Source organism: Staurois parvus, unplaced genomic scaffold, assembly GCF_062004578.1.
Source record: "Staurois parvus isolate SC_StPar_1 unplaced genomic scaffold, SC_StPar_1.0 ptg000234l, whole genome shotgun sequence".
Taxonomy (NCBI): Eukaryota; Metazoa; Chordata; class Amphibia; order Anura; family Ranidae; genus Staurois; species Staurois parvus.
This window is the reverse complement of record NW_028318030.1, coordinates 3805472-3830173: the sequence shown is the minus strand read 5'-3', so window position 1 is coordinate 3830173 and position 24702 is coordinate 3805472.

Here is a 24702-nt window from a genome sequence, read left to right as displayed (position 1 = left end):
GCTACAGCCTGAAGAATAAATTAGTGCCCCCATCAAGACTGAAGCCTTGCTTTAGTCAGACAGTTGTCTAAATATCTCATCACTAGAGATGAGCGAAGAAATGAAAAATTCGATTCGACTGATTCGGCGAATTCGTGGACAATATTCGATTCGAGTCGAATAAATTCGCTGTGAATTTAACTTAAAAAAGGGTGTTTCTAGGCTTCAGAGAGACTTAATATTAGTGCAGAACACTGTACCTTTAATTTAAATGCCCTTGGAGTCTGCTGGGGAAGAGAAATAATACTGTCAGTCAGTATGACATGCAGATGAGTGCCGTCGATCTTAGAATCACCGCACACTTCACTCATTTGGGCAGTCACGGGGCCAAAACCAGAGTGTGGAGCCACAGTGTGGCGGTGGAGGCAGCAGCAATGGGAGGCCATACAGCACCCTATGACAAAAATGGAAACCACCAGCAGTGTGAGGAGACCTGAAAGTGGCACATGGCAGAGTGTGGCGATAGAGACAGCAGCAATGGGAGGCCGTACAGGGACCCATGACACACTCTGGACCTGGCAGCAGCATGAGGAGGCGGTACAGGGGCCCATGACAGATTACGGGCCTGGCAGCAGCATGAGGAGTCGGTACAGGGGCCCATGGCAGATTACGGGCCTGGCAGCAGCAATGGGAGGCCGTACAGGGACCCATGACACACTCTGGACCTGGCAGCAGCATGGGGAGGCGGTACAGGGGCCCATGACAGATTACGGGCCTGGCAGCAGCATGAGGAGTCGGTACGGGGGCCCATGACACACTCTGGACCTGGCAGCAGCATGAGGAGGCGGTACAGGGGCGCATGACAGATTACGAGCCTGGCAGCAGCAACTTGGACAGGAGGACGTTCAGCTTCTGCACCGTCGGGTGCGTGCTCGCAAACTGTTGTCTCTTGGAAACGGATTCCAAGAAAGACTGCTGACGGAATCCGTGAAGAGGAGTAGCAGGAGAAGGAGCATCTGAACGAGCGGAATATGCCAACAAGCGACAACAGTGGCCCATGACAGATTACGGGCCTGGCAGCAGCATGAGGAGTCGGTACGGGGGCCCATGGCAGATTACGGGCCTGGCAGCAGCTATGGGAGGCCCGTAATCTGCCAGCACCCTATGACAAAAAATGGAACCCACCAGCAGTGTGAGGAGACCTGAAAGTGGCACATGGCAGAGTGTGGCGATGGAGACAGCAGCAATGGGAGGCCGTACAGGGACCCATGAGAGACTCTGGACCTGGCAGCAGCATGAGGAGGCGGTATAGGGGCCCATGGCAGATTAGGGGCCTGGCAGCAGCTATGGGAGGCCCGTAATCTGCCAGCACCCTATGACAAAAAATGGAACACACCAGCAGTGTGAGGAGACCTGAAAGTGGCACATGGCAGAGTGTGGCGATGGAGGCAGCAGCAATGGGAGGCCGTACAGGGACCCATGAGAGACTCTGGACTTGGCAGCAGCATGAGGAGGCGGTATAGGGGCCCATGGCAGATTAGGGGCCTGGCAGCAGCTATGGGAGGCCCGTAATCTGCCAGCACCCTATGACAAAAAATGGAACACACCAGCAGTGTGAGGAGACCTGAAAGTGGCACATGTTTGGGGCATGATTCATGGCGGATTTAGTCAGTTGTGTCAGGAACTGGTGGTTTGAAATCCAGACTAATCCACGCCTGATTCATTTTCACAAACGTGAGTCTCTCCACACTTTGGGTGGACAGTCGTGTCCTCCGCGGAGTTGCAATACCTCCTGCCGCACTAAACACGCGCTCCGATGCCACGCTACTGGCCGGGCATGACAGCCTTTCAAGGGCAAATTCAGCTAGTTGGGGCCAAAGGTCAAGTTTCGTTGCCCAGTAGTCAAGGGGATTGTCTACCTCGGTTGGCAGGGTGCTGTCCAAGTAGGCCTAAGCCTGTTGTTTGAGGTCCTGCTCCAGGTCCACCTGATGCTGCTGCTGCTGCTGCGGCTGGTTAGTAGTTTCCTCACTGCGCTGGTGAAGAAAGCTACTCATCATCGACTGCAGACTGAGGCAGCCGCTGCTGGTGGAGCTGCCACTGCTCCTACCACCCCACCCCTCCCCTGCTGCCATGGCAGCGGAACACGAGCGCACAGGGCCCACAGTGTCTGAGGATGGACGTTGGCGCAGACAGGCAGAGACCAGCTGACTACATAGGTGTTTTTTATAGTACGTTATTTTGGCCTCCCTCTCAGCAGGTGTGAAAAAGGCCACCATTTTTGAACGGTAGCGAGGGTCCAACAAGGTGGACAGCCAAAAGTCATCCCTCTGTCTGATGGTTATTATTCGGCTGTCGCTACGCAAGCAAGCGAGCATGCTATGGGCCATTTGTGCCAAGGAATGCGAGGGACTCCCTGCCTCCATCTCCACAGCATACTGCCACGGTGCGTCTGGGTCCTCTGTCTCCTCTTCCTCCTCCTCTACCAGATGCTCCTGCTCCTCCACTCCTGTCCGCTGAGTGGAAAAACCACCCATTTCACTCAATAATTCCTGAGCACCAATGTCCTCCTCTACCTCCTCCTCTTCTTCCAGTCCTGCCCCCACAGGGGCCATGTGGCGTTGAGATCTGTGCGCCACGTCTACCGCACCCTGACCAGCCATTGTTAACAGCATTTGTTCCAGGACGTGCAACAGAGGAATGACGTCGTTCATCCCATAGTCCTGCCGACTCACGAATAGCGTGGCCTCCTCAAAGGGCCTGAGCAAGCGCAGGTGTCACGCATGAGCTGCCAATGGCTGACATCTAAGTTACACAGGGAGTACCTTTATCTGCTTTTAACATCAGGAAATCTGTGATGGCCTTTTGCTGTTCGTAAAGGCGGTCTAACATATGTAGGGTTGAATTCCACGTTGTTGCAACGTCACAGCATGAGGAGTCGGTATAGGGGCCCATGGCAGATTAGGGGCCTGGCAGCAGTTATGGGAGGCCCATAATCTGCCAGCACCCTATGACAAAAAATGGAACACACCAGCAGTGTGAGGAGACCTGAAAGTGGCACATGGCAGAGTGTGGCGATGGAGACAGCAGCAATGGGAGGCCGTACAGGGACCCATGAGAGACTCTGGACCTGGCAGCAGCATGAGGAGGCGGTATATAGGGGCCTACGGCAGATTAGGGGCCTGGCAGCAGCTATAGGAGGCCCGTAATCTGCCAGCACCCTATGTCAAAAAATTCAACACACCAGCAGTGTGTGAGGAGACCTGAAAGTGGCACATGGCAGAGTGTGGCGATGGAGACAGCAGCAATGGGAGGCCGTACAGGGACCCATGACAGACTCTGGACTTGGCAGCAGCATGAGGAGGCGGTATATAGGGGCTTATGGCAGATTAGGGGCCTGGCAGCAGCTATAGGAGGCCCGTAATCTGCCAGCACCCTATGTCAAAAAATTCAACACACCAGCAGTGTGAGGAGACCTGAAAGTGGCACATGGCAGAGTGTGGCGATGGAGACAGCAGCAATGGGAGGCCGTACAGGGACCCATGACAGACTCTGAACTTGGCAGCAGCATGAGGAGGCGGTATATAGGGGCCCATGGCAGATTAGGGGCCTGGCAGCAGCTATAGGAGGCCCGTAATCTGCCAGCACCCTATGTCAAAAAATTTAACACACCAGCAGTGTGAAGAGACCTGAAAGTGGCACATGGCAGCAGAGTGTGGCGATGGAGACAGCAGCAATGGGAGGCCGTACAGGGACCCATGAGAGACTCTAGACTTGGCAGCAGCATGAGGAGGCGGTATATAGGGGCCCATGGCAGATTAGGGGCCTGGCAGCAGCTATGTGAGGCCCGTAATCTGCCTGCACCCTATGTCAAAAAATTAAACACACCAGCAGTGTGAAGAGACCTGAAAGTGGCACATGGCATGAGAGACTCTGGACCTGGCAGCAGCAGGAGGAGGCGGTATAGGGGCCCATGGCTGATTAGGGGCCTGGCAGCAGCTATGTGAGGCCCGTTATCTTGCAGCACCCTATGTCAAAAAATTTAACACACCAGCAGTGTGAAGAGACCTGAAAGTGGCACATGGCAGCAGAGTGTGGCGATGGAGACAGCAGCAATGGGAGGCCGTACAGGGACCCATGAGAGACTCTAGACTTGGCAGCAGCATGAGGAGGCGGTATATAGGGGCCCATGGCAGATTAGGGGCCTGGCAGCAGCTATGTGAGGCCCGTAATCTGCCTGCACCCTATGTCAAAAAATTTAACACACCAGCAGTGTGAAGAGACCTGAAAGTGGCACATGGCAGCAGAGTGTGGCGATGGAGACAGCAGCAATGGGAGGCCGTACAGGGACCATGACAGACTCTGGACTTGGCAGCAGCATGAGGAGGCGGTATATAGGGGCCCATGGCAGATTAGGGGCCTGGCAGCAGCTATGTGAGGCCCGTAATCTGCCTGCACCCTATGTCAAAAAATTTAACACACCAGCAGTGTGAAGAGACCTGAAAGTGGCACATGGCAGCAGAGTGTGGCGATGGAGACAGCAGCAATGGGAGGCCGTACAGGGACCATGACAGACTCTGGACTTGGCAGCAGCATGAGGAGGCGGTATATAGGGGCCCATGGCAGATTAGGGGCCTGGCAGCAGCTATGTGAGGCCCGTAATCTGCCTGCACCCTATGTCAAAAAATTTAACACACCAGCAGTGTGAAGAGACCTGAAAGTGGCACATGGCAGCAGAGTGTGGCGATGGAGACAGCAGCAATGGGAGGCCGTACAGGGACCCATGAGAGACTCTAGACTTGGCAGCAGCATGAGGAGGCGGTATATAGGGGCCCATGGCAGATTAGGGGCCTGGCAGCAGCTATGTGAGGCCCGTAATCTGCCTGCACCCTATGTCAAAAAATTTAACACACCAGCAGTGTGAAGAGACCTGAAAGTGGCACATGGCAGCAGAGTGTGGCGATGGAGACAGCAGCAATGGGAGGCCGTACAGGGACCCATGAGAGACTCTAGACTTGGCAGCAGCATGAGGAGGCGGTATATAGGGGCCCATGGCAGATTAGGGGCCTGGCAGCAGCTATGTGAGGCCCGTAATCTGCCTGCACCCTATGTCAAAAAATTTAACACACCAGCAGTGTGAAGAGACCTGAAAGTGGCACATGGCAGCAGAGTGTGGCGATGGAGACAGCAGCAATGGGAGGCCGTACAGGGACCATGACAGACTCTGGACTTGGCAGCAGCATGAGGAGGCGGTATATAGGGGCCCATGGCAGATTAGGGGCCTGGCAGCAGCTATGTGAGGCCCGTAATCTGCCTGCACCCTATGTCAAAAAATTTAACACACCAGCAGTGTGAAGAGACCTGAAAGTGGCACATGGCAGCAGAGTGTGGCGATGGAGACAGCAGCAATGGGAGGCCGTACAGGGACCCATGAGAGACTCTAGACTTGGCAGCAGCATGAGGAGGCGGTATATAGGGGCCCATGGCAGATTAGGGGCCTGGCAGCAGCTATGTGAGGCCCGTAATCTGCCTGCACCCTATGTCAAAAAATTTAACACACCAGCAGTGTGAAGAGACCTGAAAGTGGCACATGGCAGCAGAGTGTGGCGATGGAGACAGCAGCAATGGGAGGCCGTACAGGGACCCATGAGAGACTCTAGACTTGGCAGCAGCATGAGGAGGCGGTATATAGGGGCCCATGGCAGATTAGGGGCCTGGCAGCAGCTATGTGAGGCCCGTAATCTGCCTGCACCCTATGTCAAAAAATTTAACACACCAGCAGTGTGAAGAGACCTGAAAGTGGCACATGGCAGCAGAGTGTGGCGATGGAGACAGCAGCAATGGGAGGCCGTACAGGGACCATGACAGACTCTGGACTTGGCAGCAGCATGAGGAGGCGGTATATAGGGGCCCATGGCAGATTAGGGGCCTGGCAGCAGCTATGTGAGGCCCGTAATCTGCCTGCACCCTATGTCAAAAAATTCAACACACCAGCAGTGTGAGGAGACCTGAAAGTGGCACATGGCAGAGTGTGGCGATGGAGACAGCAGCAATGGGAGGCCGTACAGGGACCCATGACAGACTCTGAACTTGGCAGCAGCATGAGGAGGCGGTATATAGGGGCCCATGGCAGATTAGGGGCCTGGCAGCAGCTATAGGAGGCCCGTAATCTGCCAGCACCCTATGTCAAAAAATTTAACACACCAGCAGTGTGAAGAGACCTGAAAGTGGCACATGGCAGCAGAGTGTGGCGATGGAGACAGCAGCAATGGGAGGCCGTACAGGGACCCATGAGAGACTCTAGACTTGGCAGCAGCATGAGGAGGCGGTATATAGGGGCCCATGGCAGATTAGGGGCCTGGCAGCAGCTATGTGAGGCCCGTAATCTGCCTGCACCCTATGTCAAAAAATTAAACACACCAGCAGTGTGAGGAGACCTGAAAGTGGCACATGGCAGAGTGTGGCGATGGAGACAGCAGCAATGGGAGGCCGTACAGGGACCCATGACAGACTCTGAACTTGGCAGCAGCATGAGGAGGCGGTATATAGGGGCCCATGGCAGATTAGGGGCCTGGCAGCAGCTATGTGAGGCCCGTAATCTGCCTGCACCCTATGTCAAAAAATTTAACACACCAGCAGTGTGAAGAGACCTGAAAGTGGCACATGGCAGCAGAGTGTGGCGATGGAGACAGCAGCAATGGGAGGCCGTACAGGGACCCATGAGAGACTCTAGACTTGGCAGCAGCATGAGGAGGCGGTATATAGGGGCCCATGGCAGATTAGGGGCCTGGCAGCAGCTATGTGAGGCCCGTAATCTGCCTGCACCCTATGTCAAAAAATTTAACACACCAGCAGTGTGAAGAGACCTGAAAGTGGCACATGGCAGCAGAGTGTGGCGATGGAGACAGCAGCAATGGGAGGCCGTACAGGGACCCATGAGAGACTCTAGACTTGGCAGCAGCATGAGGAGGCGGTATATAGGGGCCCATGGCAGATTAGGGGCCTGGCAGCAGCTATGTGAGGCCCGTAATCTGCCTGCACCCTATGTCAAAAAATTTAACACACCAGCAGTGTGAAGAGACCTGAAAGTGGCACATGGCAGCAGAGTGTGGCGATGGAGACAGCAGCAATGGGAGGCCGTACAGGGACCATGACAGACTCTGGACTTGGCAGCAGCATGAGGAGGCGGTATATAGGGGCCCATGGCAGATTAGGGGCCTGGCAGCAGCTATGTGAGGCCCGTAATCTGCCTGCACCCTATGTCAAAAAATTCAACACACCAGCAGTGTGAGGAGACCTGAAAGTGGCACATGGCAGAGTGTGGCGATGGAGACAGCAGCAATGGGAGGCCGTACAGGGACCCATGACAGACTCTGAACTTGGCAGCAGCATGAGGAGGCGGTATATAGGGGCCCATGGCAGATTAGGGGCCTGGCAGCAGCTATAGGAGGCCCGTAATCTGCCAGCACCCTATGTCAAAAAATTTAACACACCAGCAGTGTGAAGAGACCTGAAAGTGGCACATGGCAGCAGAGTGTGGCGATGGAGACAGCAGCAATGGGAGGCCGTACAGGGACCCATGAGAGACTCTAGACTTGGCAGCAGCATGAGGAGGCGGTATATAGGGGCCCATGGCAGATTAGGGGCCTGGCAGCAGCTATGTGAGGCCCGTAATCTGCCTGCACCCTATGTCAAAAAATTAAACACACCAGCAGTGTGAGGAGACCTGAAAGTGGCACATGGCAGAGTGTGGCGATGGAGACAGCAGCAATGGGAGGCCGTACAGGGACCCATGACAGACTCTGAACTTGGCAGCAGCATGAGGAGGCGGTATATAGGGGCCCATGGCAGATTAGGGGCCTGGCAGCAGCTATGTGAGGCCCGTAATCTGCCTGCACCCTATGTCAAAAAATTTAACACACCAGCAGTGTGAAGAGACCTGAAAGTGGCACATGGCAGCAGAGTGTGGCGATGGAGACAGCAGCAATGGGAGGCCGTACAGGGACCCATGAGAGACTCTAGACTTGGCAGCAGCATGAGGAGGCGGTATATAGGGGCCCATGGCAGATTAGGGGCCTGGCAGCAGCTATGTGAGGCCCGTAATCTGCCTGCACCCTATGTCAAAAAATTTAACACACCAGCAGTGTGAAGAGACCTGAAAGTGGCACATGGCAGCAGAGTGTGGCGATGGAGACAGCAGCAATGGGAGGCCGTACAGGGACCATGACAGACTCTGGACTTGGCAGCAGCATGAGGAGGCGGTATATAGGGGCCCATGGCAGATTAGGGGCCTGGCAGCAGCTATGTGAGGCCCGTAATCTGCCTGCACCCTATGTCAAAAAATTTAACACACCAGCAGTGTGAAGAGACCTGAAAGTGGCACATGGCAGCAGAGTGTGGCGATGGAGACAGCAGCAATGGGAGGCCGTACAGGGACCATGACAGACTCTGGACTTGGCAGCAGCATGAGGAGGCGGTATATAGGGGCCCATGGCAGATTAGGGGCCTGGCAGCAGCTATGTGAGGCCCGTAATCTGCCTGCACCCTATGTCAAAAAATTTAACACACCAGCAGTGTGAAGAGACCTGAAAGTGGCACATGGCAGCAGAGTGTGGCGATGGAGACAGCAGCAATGGGAGGCCGTACAGGGACCCATGAGAGACTCTAGACTTGGCAGCAGCATGAGGAGGCGGTATATAGGGGCCCATGGCAGATTAGGGGCCTGGCAGCAGCTATGTGAGGCCCGTAATCTGCCTGCACCCTATGTCAAAAAATTTAACACACCAGCAGTGTGAAGAGACCTGAAAGTGGCACATGGCAGCAGAGTGTGGCGATGGAGACAGCAGCAATGGGAGGCCGTACAGGGACCCATGAGAGACTCTAGACTTGGCAGCAGCATGAGGAGGCGGTATATAGGGGCCCATGGCAGATTAGGGGCCTGGCAGCAGCTATGTGAGGCCCGTAATCTGCCTGCACCCTATGTCAAAAAATTTAACACACCAGCAGTGTGAAGAGACCTGAAAGTGGCACATGGCAGCAGAGTGTGGCGATGGAGACAGCAGCAATGGGAGGCCGTACAGGGACCCATGAGATACTCTAGACTTGGAAGCAGCATGAGGAGGCGGTATATAGGGGCCCATGGCAGATTAGGGGCCTGGCAGCAGCTATGTGAGGCCCGTAATCTGCCTGCACCCTATGTCAAAAAATTCAACACACCAGCAGTGTGAGGAGACCTGAAAGTGGCACATGGCAGAGTGTGGCGATGGAGACAGCAGCAATGGGAGGCCGTACAGGGACCCATGACAGACTCTGAACTTGGCAGCAGCATGAGGAGGCGGTATATAGGGGCCCATGGCAGATTAGGGGCCTGGCAGCAGCTATAGGAGGCCCGTAATCTGCCAGCACCCTATGTCAAAAAATTTAACACACCAGCAGTGTGAAGAGACCTGAAAGTGGCACATGGCAGCAGAGTGTGGCGATGGAGACAGCAGCAATGGGAGGCCGTACAGGGACCCATGAGAGACTCTAGACTTGGCAGCAGCATGAGGAGGCGGTATATAGGGGCCCATGGCAGATTAGGGGCCTGGCAGCAGCTATGTGAGGCCCGTAATCTGCCTGCACCCTATGTCAAAAAATTAAACACACCAGCAGTGTGAGGAGACCTGAAAGTGGCACATGGCAGAGTGTGGCGATGGAGACAGCAGCAATGGGAGGCCGTACAGGGACCCATGACAGACTCTGAACTTGGCAGCAGCATGAGGAGGCGGTATATAGGGGCCCATGGCAGATTAGGGGCCTGGCAGCAGCTATGTGAGGCCCGTAATCTGCCTGCACCCTATGTCAAAAAATTTAACACACCAGCAGTGTGAAGAGACCTGAAAGTGGCACATGGCAGCAGAGTGTGGCGATGGAGACAGCAGCAATGGGAGGCCGTACAGGGACCCATGAGAGACTCTAGACTTGGCAGCAGCATGAGGAGGCGGTATATAGGGGCCCATGGCAGATTAGGGGCCTGGCAGCAGCTATGTGAGGCCCGTAATCTGCCTGCACCCTATGTCAAAAAATTTAACACACCAGCAGTGTGAAGAGACCTGAAAGTGGCACATGGCAGCAGAGTGTGGCGATGGAGACAGCAGCAATGGGAGGCCGTACAGGGACCATGACAGACTCTGGACTTGGCAGCAGCATGAGGAGGCGGTATATAGGGGCCCATGGCAGATTAGGGGCCTGGCAGCAGCTATGTGAGGCCCGTAATCTGCCTGCACCCTATGTCAAAAAATTTAACACACCAGCAGTGTGAAGAGACCTGAAAGTGGCACATGGCAGCAGAGTGTGGCGATGGAGACAGCAGCAATGGGAGGCCGTACAGGGACCCATGAGAGACTCTAGACTTGGCAGCAGCATGAGGAGGCGGTATATAGGGGCCCATGGCAGATTAGGGGCCTGGCAGCAGCTATGTGAGGCCCGTAATCTGCCTGCACCCTATGTCAAAAAATTTAACACACCAGCAGTGTGAAGAGACCTGAAAGTGGCACATGGCAGCAGAGTGTGGCGATGGAGACAGCAGCAATGGGAGGCCGTACAGGGACCCATGAGAGACTCTAGACTTGGCAGCAGCATGAGGAGGCGGTATATAGGGGCCCATGGCAGATTAGGGGCCTGGCAGCAGCTATGTGAGGCCCGTAATCTGCCTGCACCCTATGTCAAAAAATTTAACACACCAGCAGTGTGAAGAGACCTGAAAGTGGCACATGGCAGCAGAGTGTGGCGATGGAGACAGCAGCAATGGGAGGCCGTACAGGGACCCATGAGAGACTCTAGACTTGGCAGCAGCATGAGGAGGCGGTATATAGGGGCCCATGGCAGATTAGGGGCCTGGCAGCAGCTATGTGAGGCCCGTAATCTGCCTGCACCCTATGTCAAAAAATTTAACACACCAGCAGTGTGAAGAGACCTGAAAGTGGCACATGGCAGCAGAGTGTGGCGATGGAGACAGCAGCAATGGGAGGCCGTACAGGGACCATGACAGACTCTGGACTTGGCAGCAGCATGAGGAGGCGGTATATAGGGGCCCATGGCAGATTAGGGGCCTGGCAGCAGCTATGTGAGGCCCGTAATCTGCCTGCACCCTATGTCAAAAAATTCAACACACCAGCAGTGTGAGGAGACCTGAAAGTGGCACATGGCAGAGTGTGGCGATGGAGACAGCAGCAATGGGAGGCCGTACAGGGACCCATGACAGACTCTGAACTTGGCAGCAGCATGAGGAGGCGGTATATAGGGGCCCATGGCAGATTAGGGGCCTGGCAGCAGCTATAGGAGGCCCGTAATCTGCCAGCACCCTATGTCAAAAAATTTAACACACCAGCAGTGTGAAGAGACCTGAAAGTGGCACATGGCAGCAGAGTGTGGCGATGGAGACAGCAGCAATGGGAGGCCGTACAGGGACCCATGAGAGACTCTAGACTTGGCAGCAGCATGAGGAGGCGGTATATAGGGGCCCATGGCAGATTAGGGGCCTGGCAGCAGCTATGTGAGGCCCGTAATCTGCCTGCACCCTATGTCAAAAAATTTAACACACCAGCAGTGTGAAGAGACCTGAAAGTGGCACATGGCAGCAGAGTGTGGCGATGGAGACAGCAGCAATGGGAGGCCGTACAGGGACCCATGAGAGACTCTGGACTTGGCAGCAGCATGAGGAGGCGGTATATAGGGGCCCATGGCAGATTAGGGGCCTGGCAGCAGCTATGTGAGGCCCGTTATCTTGCAGCACCCTATGTCAAAAAATTTAACACACCAGCAGTGTGAAGAGACCTGAAAGTGGCACATGGCAGCAGAGTGTGGCGATGGAGACAGCAGCAATGGGAGGCCGTACAGGGACCCATGAGAGACTCTGGACCTGGCAGCAGCAGGAGGAGGTGGTATATAGGGGCCTATGGCAGATTAGGGGCCTGGCAGCAGCTATAGGAGGCCCGTAATCTGCCAGCACCCTATGTCAAAAAATTCAACACACCAGCAGTGTGTGAGGAGACCTGAAAGTGGCACATGTTTGAGGCATGATTCATGGCGGATTTAGTCAGTTGTGTCAGGAACTGGTGGTTTGAAATCCAGACTAATCCACGCCTGATTCATTTTCACAAACGTGAGTCTCTCCACACTTTGGGTGGACAGTCGTGTCCTCCGCGGAGTTACAATACCTCCTGCCGCACTAAACACGCGCTCCGATGCCACGCTACTGGCCGGGCATGACAGCCTTTCAAGGGCAAATTCAGCTAGTTGGGGCCAAAGGTCAAGTTTCGTTGCCCAGTAGTCAAGGGGATTGTCTACCTCGGTTGGCAGGGTGCTGTCCAAGTAGGCCCAAGCCTGTTGTTTGAGCTCCTGCTCCAGGTCCACCTGATGCTGCTGCTGCTGCTGCGGCTGGTTAGTAGTTTCCTCACTGCGCTGGTGAAGAAAGCTACTCATCATCGACTGCAGACTGAGGCAGCCGCTGCTGGTGGAGCTGCCACTGCTCCTACCACCCCACCCCTCCCCTGCTGCCATGCCAGCGGAACGCGAGCGCACAGGGCCCACAGTGTCTGAGGATGGACGATGGCGCACAAAGGCAGAGACCAACTGACTACATAGGTGGTTTTTATAGTACGTAATTTTGGCCTCCCTCTCAGCAGGTGTGAAAAAGGCCACCATTTTGGACCGGTAGCGAGGGTCCAACAAGGTGGACAGCCAAAAGTCATCCCTCTGTCTGATGGTTATTATTCGGCTGTCGCTACGCAAGCAACCGAGCATGCTATGGGCCATTTGTGCCAAGGAATGCGAGGGACTCCCTGCCTCCATCTCCACAGCATACTGCCACGGTGCGTCTGGGTCCTCTGTCTCCTCCTCCTCCTCCTCTACCAGATGCTCCTGCTCCTCCACTCCTGTCCGCTGAGTGGAAAAACCACCCATTTCACTCAATAATTCCTGAGCACAAATGTCCTCCTCTACCTCCTCCTCTTCTTCCTGTCCTGCCCCCACAGGGGTCATGTGGCGTTGAGATCTGTGCGCCACGTCTACCGCACCCTGACCAGCCATTGTTAACAGCATTTGTTCCAGGACGTGCAACAGAGGAATGACGTCGTTCATCCCATAGTCCTGCCGACTCACGAATAGCGTGGCCTCCTCAAAGGGCCTGAGCAAGCGGCAGGTGTCACGCATGAGCTGCCAATGGCTGACATCTAAGTTACACAGGGGAGTACCTTTATCCGCTTGTAACATCAGGAAATCGGTGATGGCCTTTCGCTGCTCGTAAAGGCGGTCTAACATGTGTAGGGTTGAATTCCACCTTGTTGCAACGTCGCAGATCAGGCGATGCTGTGGAATTCCGTTCTGCCGCTGCAGCTCAATGAGGGTGTTCTTTGCGGTGTAGGAATGGCTGAAATGCATGCACAGTTTACGTGACATTTTAAGGATGTCTTGCAGTGGGATGGTGGATTTTAGGAACCGCTTGACAACCAGATTGAACACGTGAGCCATGCATGGCGCATGGCACAACCTTCCTTGACGCAGAGCAGACACCATGTTCTTTCCGTTGTCAGTCAACATGGTTCCGATTTTTAGTTTGCGCGGAGACAGCCATCTGTCGATTTCTCTGTTCATTACACTCAGCAGTTCCTCCCCTGTGTGACTACGTTCGCCAAGGCATACCAGGTGCAGCACAGCGTGACACCGTTGCGCCCTGCACATGTGATATGCCGGTCGGGTAATGGGACTTGGCACGGGGGTGGCGGCTGAGGACACGGCGGAAAAAGAGGTGGTAGAGGCGGACATGCTTGCTGGACCAAGGACGTGCAAACGTGGAGGCAAAAGCGTCGTGACCTGTCCAAGTTGCTGGTGCGGCTGTGCCGGCACCACGTTCACCCAGTGGGCCGTAAATGACATGTACTGTCCCTGACCGTAGTTACAGCTCCACACGTCGGCGCTGCCGTGCACTTTGGCAGAGACCGACATGCTCAAAGACTGGCCCACCATCTCTTCTACATGTGAATGCAGGGCTGGCACTGCCTTTTGGGCAAAGAAATGACGGCTTGGCACTCTCCACCGCGGCGCGGCACAAGCCATCATTTCTCGGAAAGGTGCTGAGTCCACCAGTTGGAAAGGGAGGGACTGCAGCACCAGCAACTTGGACAGGAGGACGTTCAGCTTTTGCACCGTCGGGTGCGTGCTCGCAAACTGTTGTCTCTTGGATACGGATTCCAAGAAAGACTGTTGACGGAATCCGAGAAGAGGAGTAGCAGGAGAAGGAGCATCTGAACGAGCGGAAGATGCCAATGAGCGACAACTCCCCTCAGCAGAGGTGTTGGAGCCTTGACTGGCTGATAGAGGGCGATTGACGACGTCGGGTGACGGAGCAAGTAACGGAGCGGGTGATGGAGCGGGGGCTGGGGCAGGCAGAACCGCCGTATGTTTATCACGGTTTTCCCAGGCTACCGAATGGTGACGCTGCATATGCTGACGCAACGCTGTAGTCCCAACATGGGCCCCCTGGCCACGCTTGCATTTCTGGCCACATAGTCGACATACGGCTACGTTTACTTCCTCGGGCGGCTTGAGGAAAAATTGCCACACCACCGAGTAGGAAACTTTGCCCCCGCTACTCTTCACTGGCTGACTGCTACTTCCTCCGTGCGCACCGGCACCACTACTGGCCGTGGTGGTAGGCTGCAGTGGAGCTGGTGCTCTACTCCGTGGACGTTTGGCTCCACTGACACTGATGCGACCCTGCTGCTGTCTCCTGGGCAACCCACCGACTGTTTTGCTCGCTGCCAAGCTGCCACCCTCTTCTCCTGATGATGCGGAAGAAATTGCCTGATGACGACGAGGCTGCCAAGTGCGATCAACCTCCTCATCATCAAGTAGGGTCTCCGCCTCACTACTAGCCCCCTCGGCTGCGTCTGGGTCAGGAGACAGACCTGTCTCTAGACCGGCTACCGAGCCACTCTCCTCGCCAGTACTTGTTCGCTTGGCTGCTGAAAAGGCCGATGTCTCCCCCCGTTCCTGACCGCCCTCTGTTAGCTCTTCCTCACTGTACAGTGGGGCTGAGCCCACAGCATGCGATACTTCGCTTGGTGAGGGAACAGCAAAGGACAGGGGCAGGTAGAGGACACGTGATTTCAGTGGGCTTGGTCCCGGGCCATGCCAACTAACGGTTGTGTCTGACGTACCCACCGACCGTTGGCTGTAGGTGTCAGAGGTGACCTGGGAAGAGGAAGACGACCGAGCCAACCAATCAATGACGGCAGGGTTGTCGGTGGAGACACGACCGCTGGATGACACCGGGAGCACTGGCCTCTGGCTGCGAATACTGCTGCCTCGACCCCTTCCTCTGCTGCCACGTCTGCTCGCTCCTAAAACATTGCCTCCTCTGCCACTCCTCTGCATGTTGTCTGACATACTATTTAATTCAACGATTAGGTGTCCCTGAGTAACAATTCTCTGGCACTCAGTAACAATTCTGTCTGTCCCTGAGTATGAATTCTGTGGCCCTGAGTAACAATTGTGTGTCTGTGCAAGTAACAATTCTGTGTCTGTGCAAGTAACAATTTTGTGTCTGTGAGAGTAACAATTCTCTGGCACTCAGTAACAATTCTGTCTGTCCCTGAGTAACAATTCTCTGGCACTCAGTAACAATTCTGTCTGTCCCTGAGTATGAATTCTGTGGCCCTGAGTAACAATTCTGTCTCTGTGCGAGTAACAATTCTGTGTCTGTGCAAGTAACAATTTTGTGTCTGTGAGAGTAACAATTCTCTGGCACTCAGTAACAATTCTGTCTGTCCCTGAGTAACAATTCTCTGGCACTCAGTAACAATTCTGTCTGTCCCTGAGTAACAATTCTCTGGCACTCAGTAACAATTCTGTCTGTCCCTGAGTAACAATTCTCTGGCACTCAGTAACAATTGTGTGTCTGTGCAAGTAACAATTCTGTGTCTGTGCAAGTAACAATTTTGTGTCTGTGAGAGTAACAATTCTCTGGCACTCAGTAACAATTCTGTCTGTCCCTGAGTAACAATTCTCTGGCACTCAGTAACAATTCTGTCTGTCCCTGAGTATGAATTCTGTGGCCCTGAGTAACAATTCTGTCTCTGTGCGAGTAACAATTCTGTGTCTGTGCAAGTAACAATTTTGTGTCTGTGAGAGTAACAATTCTCTGGCACTCAGTAACAATTCTGTCTGTCCCTGAGTAACAATTCTATGGCACTCAGTAACAATTCTGTCTTCCCTGAGTAACAATTCTCTGGCACTCAGTAACAATTCTGTCTGTCCCTGAGTATGAATTCTGTGGCCCTGAGTAACAATTCTGTCTCTGTGCGAGTAACAATTCTGTGTCTGTGCAAGTAACAATTTTGTGTCTGTGAGAGTAACAATTCTCTGGCACTCAGTAACAATTCTGTCTGTCCCTGAGTAACAATTCTCTGGCACTCAGTAACAATTCTGTCTGTCCCTGAGTATGAATTCTGTGGCCCTGAGTAACAATTGTGTGTCTGTGCAAGTAACAATTCTGTGTCTGTGCAAGTAACAATTTTGTGTCTGTGAGAGTAACAATTCTCTGGCACTCAGTAACAATTCTGTCTGTCCCTGAGTAACAATTCTATGGCACTCAGTAACAATTCTGTCTTCCCTGAGTAACAATTCTCTGGCACTCAGTAACAATTCTGTCTGTCCCTGAGTATGAATTCTGTGGCCCTGAGTAACAATTCTGTCTCTGTGCGAGTAACAATTCTGTGTCTGTGCAAGTAACAATTTTGTGTCTGTGAGAGTAACAATTCTCTGGCACTCAGTAACAATTCTGTCTGTCCCTGAGTAACAATTCTCTGGCACTCAGTAACAATTCTGTCTGTCCCTGAGTATGAATTCTGTGGCCCTGAGTAACAATTGTGTGTCTGTGCAAGTAACAATTCTGTGTCTGTGCAAGTAACAATTTTGTGTCTGTGAGAGTAACAATTCTCTGGCACTCAGTAACAATTCTGTCTGTCCCTGAGTAACAATTCTCTGGCACTCAGTAACAATTCTGTCTGTCCCTGAGTATGAATTCTGTGGCCCTGAGTAACAATTCTGTCTCTGTGCGAGTAACAATTCTGTGTCTGTGCAAGTAACAATTTTGTGTCTGTGAGAGTAACAATTCTCTGGCACTCAGTAACAATTCTGTCTGTCCCTGAGTAACAATTCTCTGGCACTCAGTAACAATTCTGTCTGTCCCTGAGTAACAATTCTCTGGCACTCAGTAACAATTCTGTCTGTCCCTGAGTAACAATTCTCTGGCACTCAGTAACAATTGTGTGTCTGTGCAAGTAACAATTCTGTGTCTGTGCAAGTAACAATTTTGTGTCTGTGAGAGTAACAATTCTCTGGCACTCAGTAACAATTCTGTCTGTCCCTGAGTAACAATTCTCTGGCACTCAGTAACAATTCTGTCTGTCCCTGAGTATGAATTCTGTGGCCCTGAGTAACAATTCTGTCTCTGTGCGAGTAACAATTCTGTGTCTGTGCAAGTAACAATTTTGTGTCTGTGAGAGTAACAATTCTCTGGCACTCAGTAACAATTCTGTCTGTCCCTGAGTAACAATTCTCTGGCACTCAGTAACAATTCTGTCTGTCCCTGAGTAACAATTCTCTGGCACTCAGTAACAATTCTGTCTGTCCCTGAGTAACAATTCTCTGGCACTCAGTAACAATTGTGTGTCTGTGCAAGTAACAATTCTGTGTCTGTGCAAGTAACAATTTTGTGTCTGTGAGAGTAACAATTCTCTGGCACTCAGTAACAATTCTGTCTGTCCCTGAGTAACAATTCTCTGGCACTCAGTAACAATTCTGTCTGTCCCTGAGTATGAATTCTGTGGCCCTGAGTAACAATTCTGTCTCTGTGCGAGTAACAATTCTGTGTCTGTGCAAGTAACAATTTTGTGTCTGTGAGAGTAACAATTCTCTGGCACTCAGTAACAATTCTGTCTGTCCCTGAGTAACAATTCTATGGCACTCAGTAACAATTCTGTCTTCCCTGAGTAACAATTCTCTGGCACTCAGTAACAATTCTGTCTGTCCCTGAGTATGAATTCTGTGGCCCTGAGTAACAATTCTGTCTCTGTGCGAGTAACAATTCTGTGTCTGTGCAAGTAACAATTTTGTGTCTGTGAGAGTAACAATTCTCTGGCACTCAGTAACAATTCTGTCTGTCCCTGAGTAACAATTCTCTGGCACTCAGTAACAATTCTGTCTGTCCCTGAGTATGAATTCTGTGGCCCTGAGTAACAATTGTGTGTCTGTGCAAGTAACAATTCTGTGTCTGTGCAAGTAACAATTTTGTGTCTGTGAGAGTAACAATTCTCTGGCACTCAGTAACAATTCTGTCTGTCCCTGAGTAACAATTCTCTGGCACTCAGTAACAATTCTGTCTGTCCCTGAGTAACAATTCTGTCTGTCCCTGAGTATGAATTCTGTGGCCCTGAGTAAGAATTCTCTGGCACTCAGTAACAATTCTGTCTGTCCCTGAGTATGAATTCTGTGGCCCTGAGTAACAATTGTGTGTCTGTGCAAGTAACAATTCTGTGTCTGTGCAAGTAACAATTTTGTGTCTGTGAGAGTAACAATTCTCTGGCACTCAGTAACAATTCTGTCTGTCCCTGAGTAACAATTCTCTGGCACTCAGTAACAATTCTGTCTGTCCCTGAGTATGAATTCTGTGGCCCTGAGTAAGAATTCTCTGGCACTCAGTAACAATTCTGTCTGTCCCTGAGTATGAATTCTGTGGCCCTGAGTAACAATTGTGTGTCTGTGCAAGTAACAATTCTGTGTCTGTGCAAGTAACAATTTTGTGTCTGTGAGAGTAACAATTCTCTGGCACTCAGTAACAATTCTGTCTGTCCCTGAGTAACAATTCTCTGGCACTCAGTAACAATTCTGTCTGTCCCTGAGTAACAATTCTCTGGCACTCAGTAACAATTCTGTCTGTCCCTGAGTAACAATTCTCTGGCACTCAGTAACAATTCTGTCTGTCCCTGAGTAACAATTCTGTCTGTCCCTGAGAATGAATTCTGTGGCCCTGAGTAAGAATTCTCTGGCACTCAGTAACAATTCTGTCTGTCCCTGAGTAACAATTCTCTGGCACTCAGTAACAATTCTGTCTGTCCCTGAGTAAAAATTCTGTGGCCCTAATAACGTTTCTGTGGCCCTAAGTAACAATTCTCTGGCACTGAGTAACAATTCTGTCTGTCCCTGAGTATGAATTCTGTGGCCCTAACTAGCGTTTCTTTGTCCCTAAATAACGATTCTGTGGCCCTCATTAACAAGTCTGTGTCCCTGAGTAATGGTTCTCTGTCCCTAAGTAACTTCTCTCTGTCCCCAATTCTCGTTTCTGTGGCCCTAACTCTGTCCCTGTCCCTAGTACAGAGCGGTCTGCCTCTGTTCAATGACTGCAGGCAAATGAAGATTTCCAAAATGGCCGCTATATATACCTCGACCATTACACAGTGCTGGCTGGCTGGCTGCTGATTGGCTGATGCGATCACATGTCGTTGAGGAATGCATTATGGGGCAGCGCGCCTTGTCTGCGCGCCTTCCCCGACATCCCCGCTCCGTCGCCGCACATGTCAGCCGCCATTTTCGGAAAAATTTCGATTCGCGCGTCCGAATTAGGCTGTTTTTCGGATTCGGCACGAATCGAAATTTTTCCGAAATTCGACTCGAATTCCACTTCGGATACTTCGATTCGCTCATCTCTACTCATCACCATACTTTCAGGTCAACAATTCCTTGAAGCCAAGGCTTTGACATGGCAGCCAAGGAACTAATAAACATTCCTAAAAAGAGAGGAAAGCAATGGCAGCTTACATAGTTTTCTCATCAGAGGTCTATTTTAATCAAGCTATTGATAAAGATTTACAGTATATACAATTTAGCATTATGCAATTTGGCAGTTAGGCACATACTAACTTACATATGCAAGGAGAGGGGTATTTGCCATTGGAGCATACTGTATTTTGGATCCAGTCTGTGTGAATTAGAATGCAGGCTCAGTGCAGTACAGTGGCTAAATGGTTAGCACTTCCACCTGGCAGTACTAGGGTCACTGGTTCAAATCCCAACCACTAGCACCACCTGCCTGGAGTTTGCATGTTCTCCCTGTCACTGTGTGGGTTTCCTCCAGGTCCTCTGGTTTCCTCCCACTCTTGAAAGAGATGCTGGTAGGTGAATTGGATCCTGTCTAAATTGGCCCTAATATGTGTATGTATGAATGTCAGTTAGGGACCTTAGATTGTACATCCCTTGAGGGTTAGGGACTGATGTGAATGTACAATATATATATGTAAAGCGCTGTGTAAATTGAGGTCTAGAGAAGTATCTTAAAAAAATAAATAAATATACCCCATATATGAATCCTAATAGAGTTGCTTTTTTCATGGTCATTATGTTAAATGTTGATGTCTGATGCCTATTCCAACTAAGACACTACAAGATTAAAGCACAAACCTGACCTGACCTGACCAGATATATGACTTTAGAAATAGTACTTCAATCTCCAAGCAAAAAAAAAGGATGGTCTCATTTAAAAAAAATCATAGTGGCAGTGCTGTGCTGATTAACCTCTTGGCGCTGGCGCCTCCCGCCCCTTTAAGAGTTTCAGAAGCCGGGAGGCAGGGCAGGTTTAGAGTCATGTGACCGCCGTGATATGACGTCACGGCGGTCACATGATCGGGAAAGGTCCCAATCGAAAGAGGAGATTGGGACCTTACCATGAGTACCGGACATGTGTGCTGGGAGCATGCAGGGTGCGCTCTCTCAGCACATCTTTTTTATATAGAAAGCAAATGTACGGCCGCTCGGCGTCTAGGCCCAGACCCCCACACATTTGCGTTCGGCCGGCGCCAAGAGGTTAACATATTCATTTATTCTATGAAAATGAAGCCAAGGCTGAATTGGCCAGTTTATGGAAAAATATAATAATTATGTATATCTGCAGTATCTTTAAAGTTTATAAAAAAAACTGGCAGGCCCAACTTTCTATGACTTTAAATAAATAGTACATCTTTTGATGTGAATTTGTCCCTATTTTTTTGTCCATATTTCAGGATCTCCTACACCATTCACATGTAATTGCAACTATGGCAAACAAAAATAATTCAATGCAGTAAATCCAACAGCTGGATTTACATGTTTTTTTTTGTCCCATAAGCTTGATACTTTTTTCAGTAGTGGGGAAAGCTGTTTTGTGCCTGCTATTTTTATTGATGGGATGTGAATCTCAGAGTACCCCTCCCCTCTCCTTCCCGCAGGGACCAGAGGCACAAGAAAAACAAATACAAACACAAGTCTGTTTACATTGGAGTTCAGAGCCTAAGGAATTACACAAAACACCCAGTTTAGTATCTAAACCTCTGGTAAGCTGATAATATGCCCTGATTTACATACAGGATAGGACCTATGGCTGGGAACCCAACAGAAATCCATCATGCGAACCTCACACATAGCTCTTGTTGGAGTAATGATTATGGAGATTAAAGACCCTATCTTGCCCTACATGCTTCATAGAATATAAAACACTGTTCATGGCTGGATTGCTACTTAAGGTACATAAAAGCAATTAAACAAATATTATAATGCAATCTTGCATGTACCCATCTATAGAATAACTATTTGTTGTATTAACCTACAATATTATGATCAATTAAAGGTATAGGTTTTGCTTAAATTTCACAGGGTTTTCATCCTTTGTAGTTCATATGGTGAACACATACATTGTAGTAAGTAATTAAACTAGTGAACCCAAACTAGTTCCAGTAGTGATATATAACAAACATAAGGGTACTAATAAGGGACAGATCAAACAAGGCATCAATCACATGATATGGGTGTACTGGGTGTAGCAATATGGGTGCGGTTGACATCACCACATTGTGCTCTCCGATCTACACGTTACATCACTGTCACGTGACTTCATCAGGGTCACATGAACGGCCGCAGCCATATTGGTACACCCAGTACACCCATATCAGCACATGTGATTGATGCCTTGTTTAATCTGTCCCATGTAAGTGCACATTTGTCTTTACAATAAATTTGATTCATTTACAATATTACACTATGGAAGCACTTTTTCTTGTCTACCTGAGAGTGCTGTGAGCTGGCTGTTTTTTCTGGTCCAAAGGACCCCTGGCAGGAGTTCTTGTGCGCTGGCTGATTTCCGTGTCCAAGGGTGAAAGATATGCATAGGTGCAGCGCTGAGATAAATTAATATATAAAAAACGTATATGAAAGTGTACAAATGATAATATGAAATTATTAAACACAAGTGATATCATGAAAGTGCCTCGCTACAATGAGCGCAGATAAATACGTGCAACTGTGAAAGTCAATAAACAGACAAAAAAAAGTGTTCATATAGTGGTGAAGGTCTGACAAACACTGGTCAGAAAATTGTGCCGCATACAGATCCTGTTGCACAGGTGGTATCAAAGAATTTCATGTGACTTTAATCCATGTGACTTTAATCCATGCAGGAGATATGATAAAAATGTGCACTCACCAGATGCGCATAGTAAAAGCGCAATATGTTGAATCATATAATGACCTGCAGGAAGCCCCCTTTAGGTGGATCAGACAAGCTGCATAGGAAGAGACTCCCTCCTCTGGAACTAAGACTGCTCTGCAACTGTTCTCAGATCTGGATAGAGTCCAGCCACTCTCTAAGATGGCCGCCAGACCTTCTTGAGGTTCCGGCGGCGTGACGCCACAACGTACGGCTCCTCCTTGATGCGTTTCGTGCACACGCACGTTATCAAAAGGGGTGTGCCTGATATATTACCACCGCTCAAGAGTATGGTCCACCAGTGAGGGAGATATCATCCCTACATTGTTGTTTGGGATTCCACTTAAAGAGCCCCTGCAGTGAGTGTCCTGAAAGCCTTTTGACCCCTTGTGGTCTGGGCGCGGAGGTGAGGAGGCATTTTGGCCAGTGTGGGATTCACTAATTATTTACCTATCCACATTGTTTTCTTTTTTTTTCCTTTTTTGAATGCATTTTTGTTGGACGTTTTTGCACATGGACTTTATGACGCATTTTTTAGTGACGTTATTTATTTCTTCATTGTGTTATTGTATTTTACGTTGCACAGTAATACATTCCTTTGGTTTCACTGTGTGTTTGTATCACCATTTTCTGTTTTATATTAGCTGCACTCTATATATGTTTGCCACATTTATTTATGATATTTATATGGTCACTTAGTCATTTTATGTCACATGGCCTTTTGATGCACATTGTGTTATGACCCTTTAGCCGCATGGTCACATTTTTTGGCTTCACTGTGCATTGCTATTGTCATTCTTCTGTGATAAGTGGTTTGTCCACTTTTAATATCTAAGCACTTCATTTTGTATTTTTCACATTTCACTCCTCTTTCTCATTAGTTGTTTCTCACGTTATTTCATTTATGTTATGATGGACTCATATGTCCCACTATTAATGTGATTTAGGTAATATTTTATTTTTCCCTGATCATTTCCATGCGTTTTTCCCATTGTCACGGTTTATTGTCTGTTAGACCTTTTGGTCCTCATTTTGGACCTTTATTATTTCACCTTTCCCTTAACTCCCATATTCCTTCCATTTACTGATTATGTTATGGTGTATTATCTATTGTCTTCTCATCTCATTATTTGTTTTGGAATGTCTTTGGCATTATTGTGATTAGCGCAAAATCAATTTTCTGTTTGTTATTTATTACAGGTACTTACAGTCATGGCCGAAATTGTTGGCACCCTTGATATTTTTCCTGAAAATCAAGTATTTCACACAAAAAAGGTATTGCATTAACACATGTTTTGCTATACACATGTTTATTCCCTTTGTATGTATTGGAACAAATATAAAACAGAGGCAGAAAAGCAAATATGACATAATGTCACACAAAACCCCAAAAATGGGCTGGACAAAAGTATTGGCACCCTTAACTTAATATTTGGTTGCACACCCTTTGGAAAACATAACTGAAATCAGTCGCTTCCTATAACCATCAATAAGCTTCTGACACCTCTCACCCGGAATTTTGGACCACTCTTCCTTTGCAAACAGCTCCAGGTCTCTCTTATTGGAAGGACACCTTTTCCCAACAGCAATTTTAAGATCTCTCCACAGGTGTTCAATGGGATTTAGATCTGGGCTCATTGCTGGCCACTTCAGAACTCTCCAGCGCTTCTTTGCCATCCATTTCTGAGTGCTTTTTGACGTATGTTTGGGGTCATTGTCCTGCTGGAAGACCCAGGATCTTGGACGCAAACCCAGCTTTCTGACACTGGGCCCTACAGTGCGACCCAAAATCCTTTGGTAATCCTCAGATTTCATGATGCCTTGCACACAGTCAAGGCACCCAGTGCCAGAGGCAGCAAAACAACCCCAAAACATCATTGAACCTCCACCATATTTTACCGTAGGTACTGTGTTTTGTTCTTTGTAGGCCTCATTCCGTTTTCGGTAAACAGTAGAATGATGTGCTTTACCGAAAAGCTCTATCTTGGTCTCATCTGTCCACAAGACGTTTTCCCAGAAGGCTTTTGGCTTACTCAAGTACATTTTGGCAAACTGTAGTCTTGCTTTTTTATGTCTCTGTGTCAGCAGTGGGGTCCTCCTGGGTCTCCTGCCATAGCGTTTCATTTCATTTAAATGTCGACGGATAGTTCGCGCTGACACTGATGCTCCCTGAG